Genomic DNA, 10,957 nt, shown 5'->3' with positions numbered 1-10,957 from the left:
ATTGGCCCCTCCTTTCTCTGAAACGGTTGTACTTATCGTCTGCAAAGCTATGTCGCGTGCTGCGGTATGCGGAGACAATAAAATCACCATAGTAGAACACAGACGAAGCTTCTAAGTTGATATAATAGCCAGTAAGAAGTAGTACACTTCAAGTTTTAGGTATCGATTATTGACTTTTTAGCTGGCTTTGGTGCCTTGGACATGAGCTAGGACCTTAAGATTCTGCATCAAAAGGAGGACTAGCAGCCGAGTTGCACGGGAGAATGTGAAAAGTGTTCATATGTAGTAAAAACCTGAGAAATCCGTCCGTTTTCGTCATTTGTTATCGAATCGACTTAAAGCCAGATCGTCACATTGGCCGCTCTTCTCTCTGAAACGGTTGTACTTATCGTCTGGAAAGCTATGTCGCGTGCTGCGGTATGCGGAGACACTAAAAGCACCATAGTAGAACACAGATGAAGCTTCTAAGATGATGTAATAGCCAGTAAGAAGTAGTACAATTCAAGTTTTAGGTATCGATTATTGACTTTTTAGCTGGCTTTGGTGATCTGGACATGAGCTAGGACCTTAAGATTCTGCATGAAAGGAGGACTAGCAGCCGAGTTGCACGGGAGAATGTGAAAAGTGTTCATATGTAGTAAAAACCTGAGAAATCCGTCCGTTTTCGTCATTTGTTATCGAGTCGACTTAATGCCAGAACGTCACATTGGCCGCTCCTCTCTCTGAAACGGTTGTACTTATCGTCCTCAAAGCTATGTCGCGTGCTGCGGTATGCGGAGACACTAAAAGCACCATAGTAGAACACAGATGAAGCTTCTAAGTTGATGTAATAGCCAGTAAGAAGTAGTACAATTCAAGTTTTAGGTATCGATTATTGACTTTTAGCTGGCTTTGGTGCCTTGGACATGAGCTACGACCTTAAGATTCTGGATCAAAAGGAGGACTAGCAGCCGCGTTGCACGGGAAAATGTGAAATGTGTTCATATGTAGTAGAAACCTGAGAAATCCGTCCGTTTTCGTCATTTGTTATCGAATCGACTTAAAGCCCGATCGTAACATTGGCCGATCTTCTCTCTGAAACGGTTGTACTTATCGTCTGCAAAGCTATGTCGCGTTCTGCGGTATGCGGAGACAATAAAATCACCATAGTAGAACACAAATGAAGCTTCTAAGTTGATATAATAGCCAGTAAGGAGTAGTACACTTCAAGTTTTAGGTATCGATTATTGACTTTTTAGCTGGCTTTGGTGCCTTGGACATGAGCTAGGACCTTAAGATTCTGCATCAAAAGGAGGACTAGCAGCCGAGTTGCATGGGAGAATGTGAAAAGTGTTCATATGTAGTAAAAACCTGAGAAATCCGTCCGTTTTCGTCAGTTGTTATCGAATCGACTTAAAGCCAGATCGTCAAATTGGCCCCTCTTTTCTCTGAAACGGTTGTACTTATCGTCTGCAAAGCTATGTCGCGTGCTGCGGTATGCGGAGACAATAAAATCACCATAGTAGAACACAGATGAAGCTTCTAAGTTGATATAATAGCCAGTAAGAAGTAGTACACGTCAAGTTTTAGGTATCGATTATTGACTTTTTAGCAGGCTTTGGTGCCTTGACATGAGCTAGGACCTTAAGAATCTGCATCAAAAGGAAGACTAGCAGCCGAGTTGCACGGGAGAATGTGAAAAGTGTTCATATGTAGTAAAATCTTGAGAAATCCGTTCGTTTTCGTCATTTGTTATCGAATCGACTTAATGCCAGAACGTCACATTGGCCGCTCCTCTCTCTGAAACGGTTGTACTTATCGTCCTCAAAGCTATGTCGCATGCTGCGGTATGCGGAGACACTAAAAGCACCATAGTAGAACACAGATGAAGCTTCTAAGTTGATGTAATAGCCAGTAAGAAGTAGTACAATTCAAGTTCTAGGTATCGATTATTGACTTTTTAGCTGGCTTTGGTGCCTTGGTCATGAGCTAGGACCTTAAGATTTTGCATTAAAGGAGGACTAGCAGCCGAGTTGCACGGGAGAATGTGAAATGTGTTCATATGTAGTAGAAACCTGAGAAATACGTCCGTTTTCGTCATTTGTTATCGAATCGACTTAAAGCCCGATCGTCAAATTGGCCCCTCTTTTCTCTGAAACGGTTGTACTTATCGTCTGCAAAGCTATGTCGAGTGCTGCGGTATGCGGAGACAATAAAATCACCATAGTAGAAAACAGATGAAGCTTCTAAGTTGATATAATAGCCAGTAAGAAGTAGTACACTTCAAGTTTTAGGTATCGATTATTGACTTTTTAGCTGGCTTTGGTGCCTTGGACATGAGCTGGGACCTTAAGATTCTGCATTAAAGGAGGACTAGCAGCCGCGTTGCACGGGAGAATGTGAAATGTGTTCATATGTGGTAGAAACCTGAGAAATCCGCCCGTTTTCGTCATTTGTTATCGAATCGACTTAAAGCCCGATCGTCACATTGGCCGCTCTTCTCTCTGAAACGGTTGTACTTATCGTCCTCAAAGCTATGTCGCGTGCTGCGGTATGCGGAGACACTAAAAGCACCATAGTAGAACACAAATGAAGCTTCTAAGTTGATGAAATAGCCATTAAGAAGTAGTACAATTCAAGTTTTAGGTATCGATTATTGACTTTTTAGCTGGCTTTGGTGCCTTGGACATGAGCTAGGACCTTAAGATTCTGCATTAAAGGAGGACTAGCAGCCGCGTTTCACGGGAGAATGTGAAATGTGTTCATACGTAGTAGAAACCTCAGAAATCCGTCCGTTTTCGTCATTTGTTACCGAATCGACTTAAAGCCAGATCGTCACATTGGCCGCTCTTCTCTCTGAAACGGTTGTACTTATCGTCTGCAAAGTTATGTCTCGTGCTGCGGTATGCGGAGACAATAAAATCACCATAGTAGAACACAAATGAAGCTTCTAAGTTGATATAATAGCCAGTAAGGAGTAGTACACTTCAAGTTTTAGGTATCGATTATTGACTTTTTAGCTGGCTTTGGTGCCTTGGACATGAGCTAGGACCTTAAGATTCTGCATCAAAAGGAGGACTAGCAGCCGAGTTGCATGGGAGAATGTGAAAAGTGTTCATATGTAGTAAAAACCTGAGAAATCCGTCCGTTTTCGTCAGTTGTTATCGAATCGACTTAAAGCCAGATCGTCAAATTGGCCCCTCTTTTCTCTGAAACGGTTGTACTTATCGTCTGCAAAGCTATGTCGCGTGCTGCGGTATGCGGAGACAATAAAATCACCATAGTAGAACACAGATGAAGCTTCTAAGTTGATATAATAGCCAGTAAGAAGTAGTACACGTCAAGTTTTAGGTATCGATTATTGACTTTTTAGCAGGCTTTGGTGCCTTGACATGAGCTAGGACCTTAAGATTCTGCATCAAAAGGAAGACTAGCAGCCGAGTTGCACGGGAGAATGTGAAAAGTGTTCATATGTAGTAAAATCTTGAGAAATCCGTTCGTTTTCGTCATTTGTTATCGAATCGACTTAATGCCAGAACGTCACATTGGCCGCTCCTCTCTCTGAAACGGTTGTACTTATCGTCCTCAAAGCTATGTCGCATGCTGCGGTATGCGGAGACACTAAAAGCACCATAGTAGAACACAGATGAAGCTTCTAAGTTGATGTAATAGCCAGTAAGAAGTAGTACAATTCAAGTTCTAGGTATCGATTATTGACTTTTTAGCTGGCTTTGGTGCCTTGGACATGAGCTAGGACCTTAAGATTTTGCATTAAAGGAGGACTAGCAGCCGAGTTGCACGGGAGAATGTGAAATGTGTTCATATGTAGTAGAAACCTGAGAAATACGTCCGTTTTCGTCATTTGTTATCGAATCGACTTAAAGCCAGATCGTCACATTGGCCGCTCTTCTCTCTGAAACGGTTGTACTTATCGTCTGGAAAGCTATGTCGCGTGCTGCGGTATGCGGAGACACTAGAAGCACCATAGTAGAACACAGATGAAGCTTCTAAGATGGTGTAATAGCCAGTAAGAAGTAGTACAATTCATGTTTTAGGTATCGATTATTGACTTTTTAGCTGGCTTTGGTGATCTGGACATGAGCTAGGACCTTAAGATTCTGCATGAAAGGAGGACTAGCAGCCGAGTGGCACGGGAGAATGTGAAAAGTGTTCAGATGTAGTAAAAACCTGAGAAATCCGTCCGTTTTCGTCATTTGTTATCGAATCGACTTAATGCCAGAACGTCACATTGGCCGCTCCTCTCACTGAAACGGTTGTACTTATCGTCCTCAAAGCTATGTCGCGTGCTGCGGTATGGGGAGACACTAAAAGCACCATAGTAGAACACAGATGAAGCTTCTAAGTTGATGTAATAGCCAGTAAGAAGTAGTACAATTCAAGTTTTAGGTATCGATTATTGACTTTTTAGCTGGCTTTGGTGCCTTGGACATGAGCTGGGACCTTAAGATTCTGCATTAAAGGAGGACTAGCAGCCGCGTTGCACGGGAGAATGTGAAATGTGTTCATATGTGGTAGAAACCTGAGAAATCCGCCCGTTTTCGTCATTTGTTATCGAATCGACTTAAAGCCCGATCGTCACATTGGCCGCTCTTCTCTCTGAAACGGTTGTACTTATCGTCCTCAAAGCTATGTCGCGTGCTGCGGTATGCGGAGACACTAAAAGCACCATAGTAGAACACAAATGAAGCTTCTAAGTTGATGAAATAGCCATTAAGAAGTAGTACAATTCAAGTTTTAGGTATCGATTATTGACTTTTTAGCTGGCTTTGGTGCCTTGGACATGAGCTAGGACCTTAAGATTCTGCATTAAAGGAGGACTAGCAGCCGCGTTTCACGGGAGAATGTGAAATGTGTTCATACGTAGTAGAAACCTCAGAAATCCGTCCGTTTTCGTCATTTGTTACCGAATCGACTTAAAGCCAGATCGTCACATTGGCCGCTCTTCTCTCTGAAACGGTTGTACTTATCGTCTGCAAAGTTATGTCTCGTGCTGCGGTATGCGGAGACAATAAAATCACCATAGTAGAACACAAATGAAGCTTCTAAGTTGATATAATAGCCAGTAAGGAGTAGTACACTTCAAGTTTTAGGTATCGATTATTGACTTTTTAGCTGGCTTTGGTGCCTTGGACATGAGCTAGGACCTTAAGATTCTGCATCAAAAGGAGGACTAGCAGCCGAGTTGCATGGGAGAATGTGAAAAGTGTTCATATGTAGTAAAAACCTGAGAAATCCGTCCGTTTTCGTCAGTTGTTATCGAATCGACTTAAAGCCAGATCGTCAAATTGGCCCCTCTTTTCTCTGAAACGGTTGTACTTATCGTCTGCAAAGCTATGTCGCGTGCTGCGGTATGCGGAGACAATAAAATCACCATAGTAGAACACAGATGAAGCTTCTAAGTTGATATAATAGCCAGTAAGAAGTAGTACACGTCAAGTTTTAGGTATCGATTATTGACTTTTTAGCAGGCTTTGGTGCCTTGACATGAGCTAGGACCTTAAGATTCTGCATCAAAAGGAAGACTAGCAGCCGAGTTGCACGGGAGAATGTGAAAAGTGTTCATATGTAGTAAAATCTTGAGAAATCCGTTCGTTTTCGTCATTTGTTATCGAATCGACTTAATGCCAGAACGTCACATTGGCCGCTCCTCTCTCTGAAACGGTTGTACTTATCGTCCTCAAAGCTATGTCGCATGCTGCGGTATGCGGAGACACTAAAAGCACCATAGTAGAACACAGATGAAGCTTCTAAGTTGATGTAATAGCCAGTAAGAAGTAGTACAATTCAAGTTCTAGGTATCGATTATTGACTTTTTAGCTGGCTTTGGTGCCTTGGACATGAGCTAGGACCTTAAGATTTTGCATTAAAGGAGGACTAGCAGCCGAGTTGCACGGGAGAATGTGAAATGTGTTCATATGTAGTAGAAACCTGAGAAATACGTCCGTTTTCGTCATTTGTTATCGAATCGACTTAAAGCCAGATCGTCACATTGGCCGCTCTTCTCTCTGAAACGGTTGTACTTATCGTCTGGAAAGCTATGTCGCGTGCTGCGGTATGCGGAGACACTAGAAGCACCATAGTAGAACACAGATGAAGCTTCTAAGATGGTGTAATAGCCAGTAAGAAGTAGTACAATTCATGTTTTAGGTATCGATTATTGACTTTTTAGCTGGCTTTGGTGATCTGGACATGAGCTAGGACCTTAAGATTCTGCATGAAAGGAGGACTAGCAGCCGAGTGGCACGGGAGAATGTGAAAAGTGTTCAGATGTAGTAAAAACCTGAGAAATCCGTCCGTTTTCGTCATTTGTTATCGAATCGACTTAATGCCAGAACGTCACATTGGCCGCTCCTCTCACTGAAACGGTTGTACTTATCGTCCTCAAAGCTATGTCGCGTGCTGCGGTATGGGGAGACACTAAAAGCACCATAGTAGAACACAGATGAAGCTTCTAAGTTGATGTAATAGCCAGTAAGAAGTAGTACAATTCAAGTTTTAGGTATCGATTATTGACTTTTTAGCTGGCTTTGGTGCCTTGGACATGAGCTAGGACCTTAAGAATCTGCATTAAAGGAGGACTAGCAGCCGCGTTGCACGGGAGAATGTGAAATGTGTTCATATGTAGAAGAAACCTGAGAAATCCGTCCGTTTTCGTCATTTGTTATCGAATCGACTTAAAGCCAAATCGTCACATTGGCCGCTCTGCTCTCTGAAACGGTTGTACTTATCGTCTGCAAAGCTATGTCGCGTACTGCGGTATTCGGAGACACTAAAAGCACCATAGTAGAACACAGATGAAGCTTCTAAGATGATGTAATAGCCAGTAAGAAGTAGTACAATTCAAGTTTTAGGTATCGATTGTTGACTTTTTAGCTGGCTTCGGTGCCTTGGTCGTGACCGAGGATCTTAAGATTCTGCATGAAAGGAGGACTAGCAGCCGAGTTGCACGGGAGAATGTGAAAAGTGTTCATATGTAGTAAAAACCTGAGAAATCCGTCCGTTTTCGTCATTTGTTATCGAATCGACTTAAAGCCAGATCGTCAAATTGGCACCTCTTTTCTCTGAACCGGTTGTACTTATCGTCTGCAAAGCTATGTCGCGTGCTGCGGTATGCGGAGACAATAAAATCACCATAGTAGAACACAGATGAAGCTTCTAAGTTGATATAATAGCCAGTAAGAAGTAGTACACTTCAAGTTTTAGGTATCGATTATTGACTTTTTAGCTGGCTTTGGTGCCTTGGACATGAGCTAGGACCTTAAGATTCTGCATCAAAAGGAGGACTAGCAGCCGCGTTGCACGGGAGAATGTTAAAAGTGTTCATATGTAGTAAAAACCTGAGAAATCCGTCCGTTTTCGTCATTTGTTATCGAATCGACTTAAAGCCAGATCGTCACTTGGCTGCTCTTCTCTCTGAAACGGTTGTACTTACCGTCTGCAAAGCTATGTCGCATGCTGCGGTATGCGGAGACACTAAAAGCACCATAGTAGAACACAGATGAAGCTTCTAAGTTGATGTAATAGAAAGTAAGAAGTAGTACAATTCAAGTTTTAGGTATCGATTATTGACTTTTTAGCTGGCTTTGGTGCCTTGGACATGAGCTAGGACCTTAAGATTCTGCATTAAAGGAGGACTAGCAGCCGCGTTGAACGGGAGAATGTGAAATGTGTTCATATGTAGTAGAAACCTGAGAAATCCGTCCGTTTTCGTAATTTGTTATGGATTCGACTTAAAGCCAAATCGTCACATTGGCCGCTCTTACCTCTCAAACGGTTGTACTTATCGTCCTCAAAGCTATGTCGCGTGCTGCGGTATGCGGAGACTCTAAAAGCACCGTAGCAGAACACAGATGAAGCCTCTAAGATGATGTAATTGCCAGTAAGAAGTAGTACAATTCAAGTTTTATTTATCGATTATTGAATTTTAGCTGGCTTTGGTGCCTTGGACATGAGCTAGAACCATAAGATTCTGCATGAAAGGAGGACTAGCAGCCGAGTTGCACGGGACAATGTGAAAAGTGTTCATATGTAGTAAAAACCTGAGAAATCCGTCCGTTTTCGTCATTTGTCATCGAATCGACTTAATGCCAGAACGTCACATTGGCCGCTCCTCTCTCTGAAACGGTTGTACTTATCGTCCTCAAAGCTATGTCGCGTGCTGCGGTATGCGGAGACTCTAAAAGCACCGTAGCAGAACACAGATGAAGCCTCTAAGATGATGTAATTGCCAGTAAGAAGTAGTACAATTCAAGTTTTATTTATCGATTATTGAATTTTAGCTGGCTTTGGTGCCTTGGACATGAGCTAGAACCATAAGATTCTGCATGAAAGGAGGACTAGCAGCCGAGTTGCACGGGACAATGTGAAAAGTGTTCATATGTAGTAAAAACCGGAGAAATCCGTCCGTTTTCGTCATTTGTTATCGAATCGACTTAAAGCCAGATCGTCACATTGGCCGCTCTTCTCTCTGAAACGGTTGTACTTATCGTCTGCAAAGCTATGTAGCGTGCTGCGTTATGCGGAGACACTAAAAACACCATAGTAGAACACAGATGAAGCTTCTAAGTTAATGTAATAGCCAGTAGGAAGTAGTGCAATTCAAGTTTTAGGTATCGATTATTGATTTCTTAGCTGGCTTTGGTGCCTTGGAAATGAGATAGGACCTTAAGATTCTGCATGAAAGGAGGACTAGCAGTCGAGTTGCACGGTAGAATGTGAAAAGTGTTCATATGTAGTAAAAACCTGAGAAATCCGTCCGTTTTCGTCATTTGTTATCGAATCGACTTAAATCCAGTTCGTACTTGGCCGCTCTTCTCTCTGAAACGGTTGTACTTATCGTCTGCAAAGCTATGTCGCGTGCTGCGGTAGGCGGAGACACTAAAAGCACCATAGTAGAACACAGATGAAGCTTCTAAGTTGATGTAATAGCCAGTAAGAAGTAGTACAATTCAAGTTGTAGGTACTGATTATTTTTTTTTTAGCTGGCTTTGGTGCCTTGGACATGAGCTAGGACCTTAAGATTCTGCATGAAAGGAGGACTAGCAGCCGAGTTGCACGGGAAAATGTGAAAAGTGTTCATATGTAGTAAAAACCTGAGAACTCCGCCCGTTTTCGTCATTTGTTATCGAATCGACTTAAAGCCAGACCGCCACATTGGCCGCTCTTCTCTCTGAAACGGTTGTACTTATCGTCCTCAAAGCTATGTCGCGTGCTGCGTTATGCGGAGACACTAAAAGCACCATAGCAGAACACAGATGAAGCTTCTAAGTTCATGTAATAGCCAGTAGGAAGTAGTGCAATTCAAGTTTTAGGTATCGATTATTGACTTCTTAGCTGGCTTTGGTGCCTTGGACATGAGCTAGGATCTTAAGATTCTGCATGAAAGGAGGACTAGCAGCCGAGTTGCACGGGAGAATGTGAAAAGTGTTCATATGTAGTAAAAACCTGAGAAATCCGTCCGTTTTCGTCATTTGTTATCGAATCGACTTAAAGCCAGATCGTCACTTGGCCGCTCTTCTCTCTGAAACGGTTGTACTTATCGTCTGCAAAGCTATGTCGCGTGCTGCGGTATGCGGAGACACTAAAAGCACCGTAGTAGAACACAGATGAAGCTTCTACTTTGATGTAATAGCCAGTAAGAAGTAGTACAATTCAAATTTTAGGTTCTGATTATTTACTTTATAGCTGGCTTTGGTGCCTTGGACATGAGCTAGGACCTTAAAATTCTGCATGAAAGGAGGACTAGCAGGCGAGTTGCACGGGAGAATGTGAAAAGTGTTCATATGTAGTAAAAACCTGAGAAATCCTTCCTTTTTCGTTATTTGTTATCGAATCGACTTAAAGCCTGATCGTCACATTGGCCGCTCTTCTCTCTGAATCGGTTGTACTTATCGTCTGCAAAGCTATGTCGCGTGCTGCGGTATGTGGAGACACTAAAAGCACCACAGTAGAACACAGATGAAAATTCTAAGTTGACGTAATAGCCACTAAGAAGTAGTACAATTCAAGTTTTAGGTATCGATTATTGACTTTTTAGCTGGCTTTGGTGCCTTGGACATGCGCTAGGACCTTAAGAATCTGCATGAAAGGAGGACAGCAGCCGAGTTGCACGGGAGAATGTCAAAAGTGTTCATATGTAGTAAAAACCTGAGAAATTCGTCCGTTTTCGTCATTTGTAATCGAATCAACTTAAAGCCAGATCGTCACATTGGCCGCTCTTCTCTCTGAAACGGTTGTACTTATCGTCTGCAAAGCTATGTCGCGTGCTGCGGTATGTGGAGACACTAAAAGCACCATAGTAGAACGCAGATGAAGCTTCTAAGATGATGTAATTGCCAGTAAGAAGTAGTACAATTCAAGTTTTAGTTACTGATTATTGACTTTTTAGCTGGCTTTGGTGCCTTGGACATGAGCTAGGACCTTAAGATTCTGCATGAAAGGAGAACAAGCAGCCGAGTTGCATGGGAGAATTTGAAAAGGGTTCATATGTAGTAAAAACCTGAGAAATCCGTCCGTTTTCGTCATTTGTTATCGAATCGACTTAAAGCCAGATCGTCACATTGGCCGCTCTTCTCTCTGAAACGGTTGTACTTATCGTCTGCAAAGCTATGTCGCGTGCTGCGGCATGCGGAGACACAAAAAGCACCATAGTAGAACACAGATGAAGCTTCTAAGTTGATGTAATAGCAAGTAAGAAGAAGTACAATTCTATGTTTTGGTACTTATTATTGACTTTTTAGCTGGCTTTGGTGCCTTGGACATGAGCTAGGACCGTAAGATTCTGCATAAAAGGAGGACTAGCAGCCGACTTGCACGGGAGAATGTGGAATGTATTCATATGTAGTAAAAACCTAGATATTCGCCCGTTATCGTCATTTGTTATCGAATCGACTTAAAGCCAGATCTTCACATAGGCCGCTCTTCTCTCTGAAACGGTTGTTCTTATCGTCTGCAAAGC

Source organism: Schistocerca gregaria, unplaced genomic scaffold, assembly GCF_023897955.1.
Source record: "Schistocerca gregaria isolate iqSchGreg1 unplaced genomic scaffold, iqSchGreg1.2 ptg000224l, whole genome shotgun sequence".
Taxonomy (NCBI): Eukaryota; Metazoa; Arthropoda; class Insecta; order Orthoptera; family Acrididae; genus Schistocerca; species Schistocerca gregaria.
The sequence above is the reverse complement of the archived record's forward strand: the minus strand, read 5'-3'. Positions refer to the sequence as shown.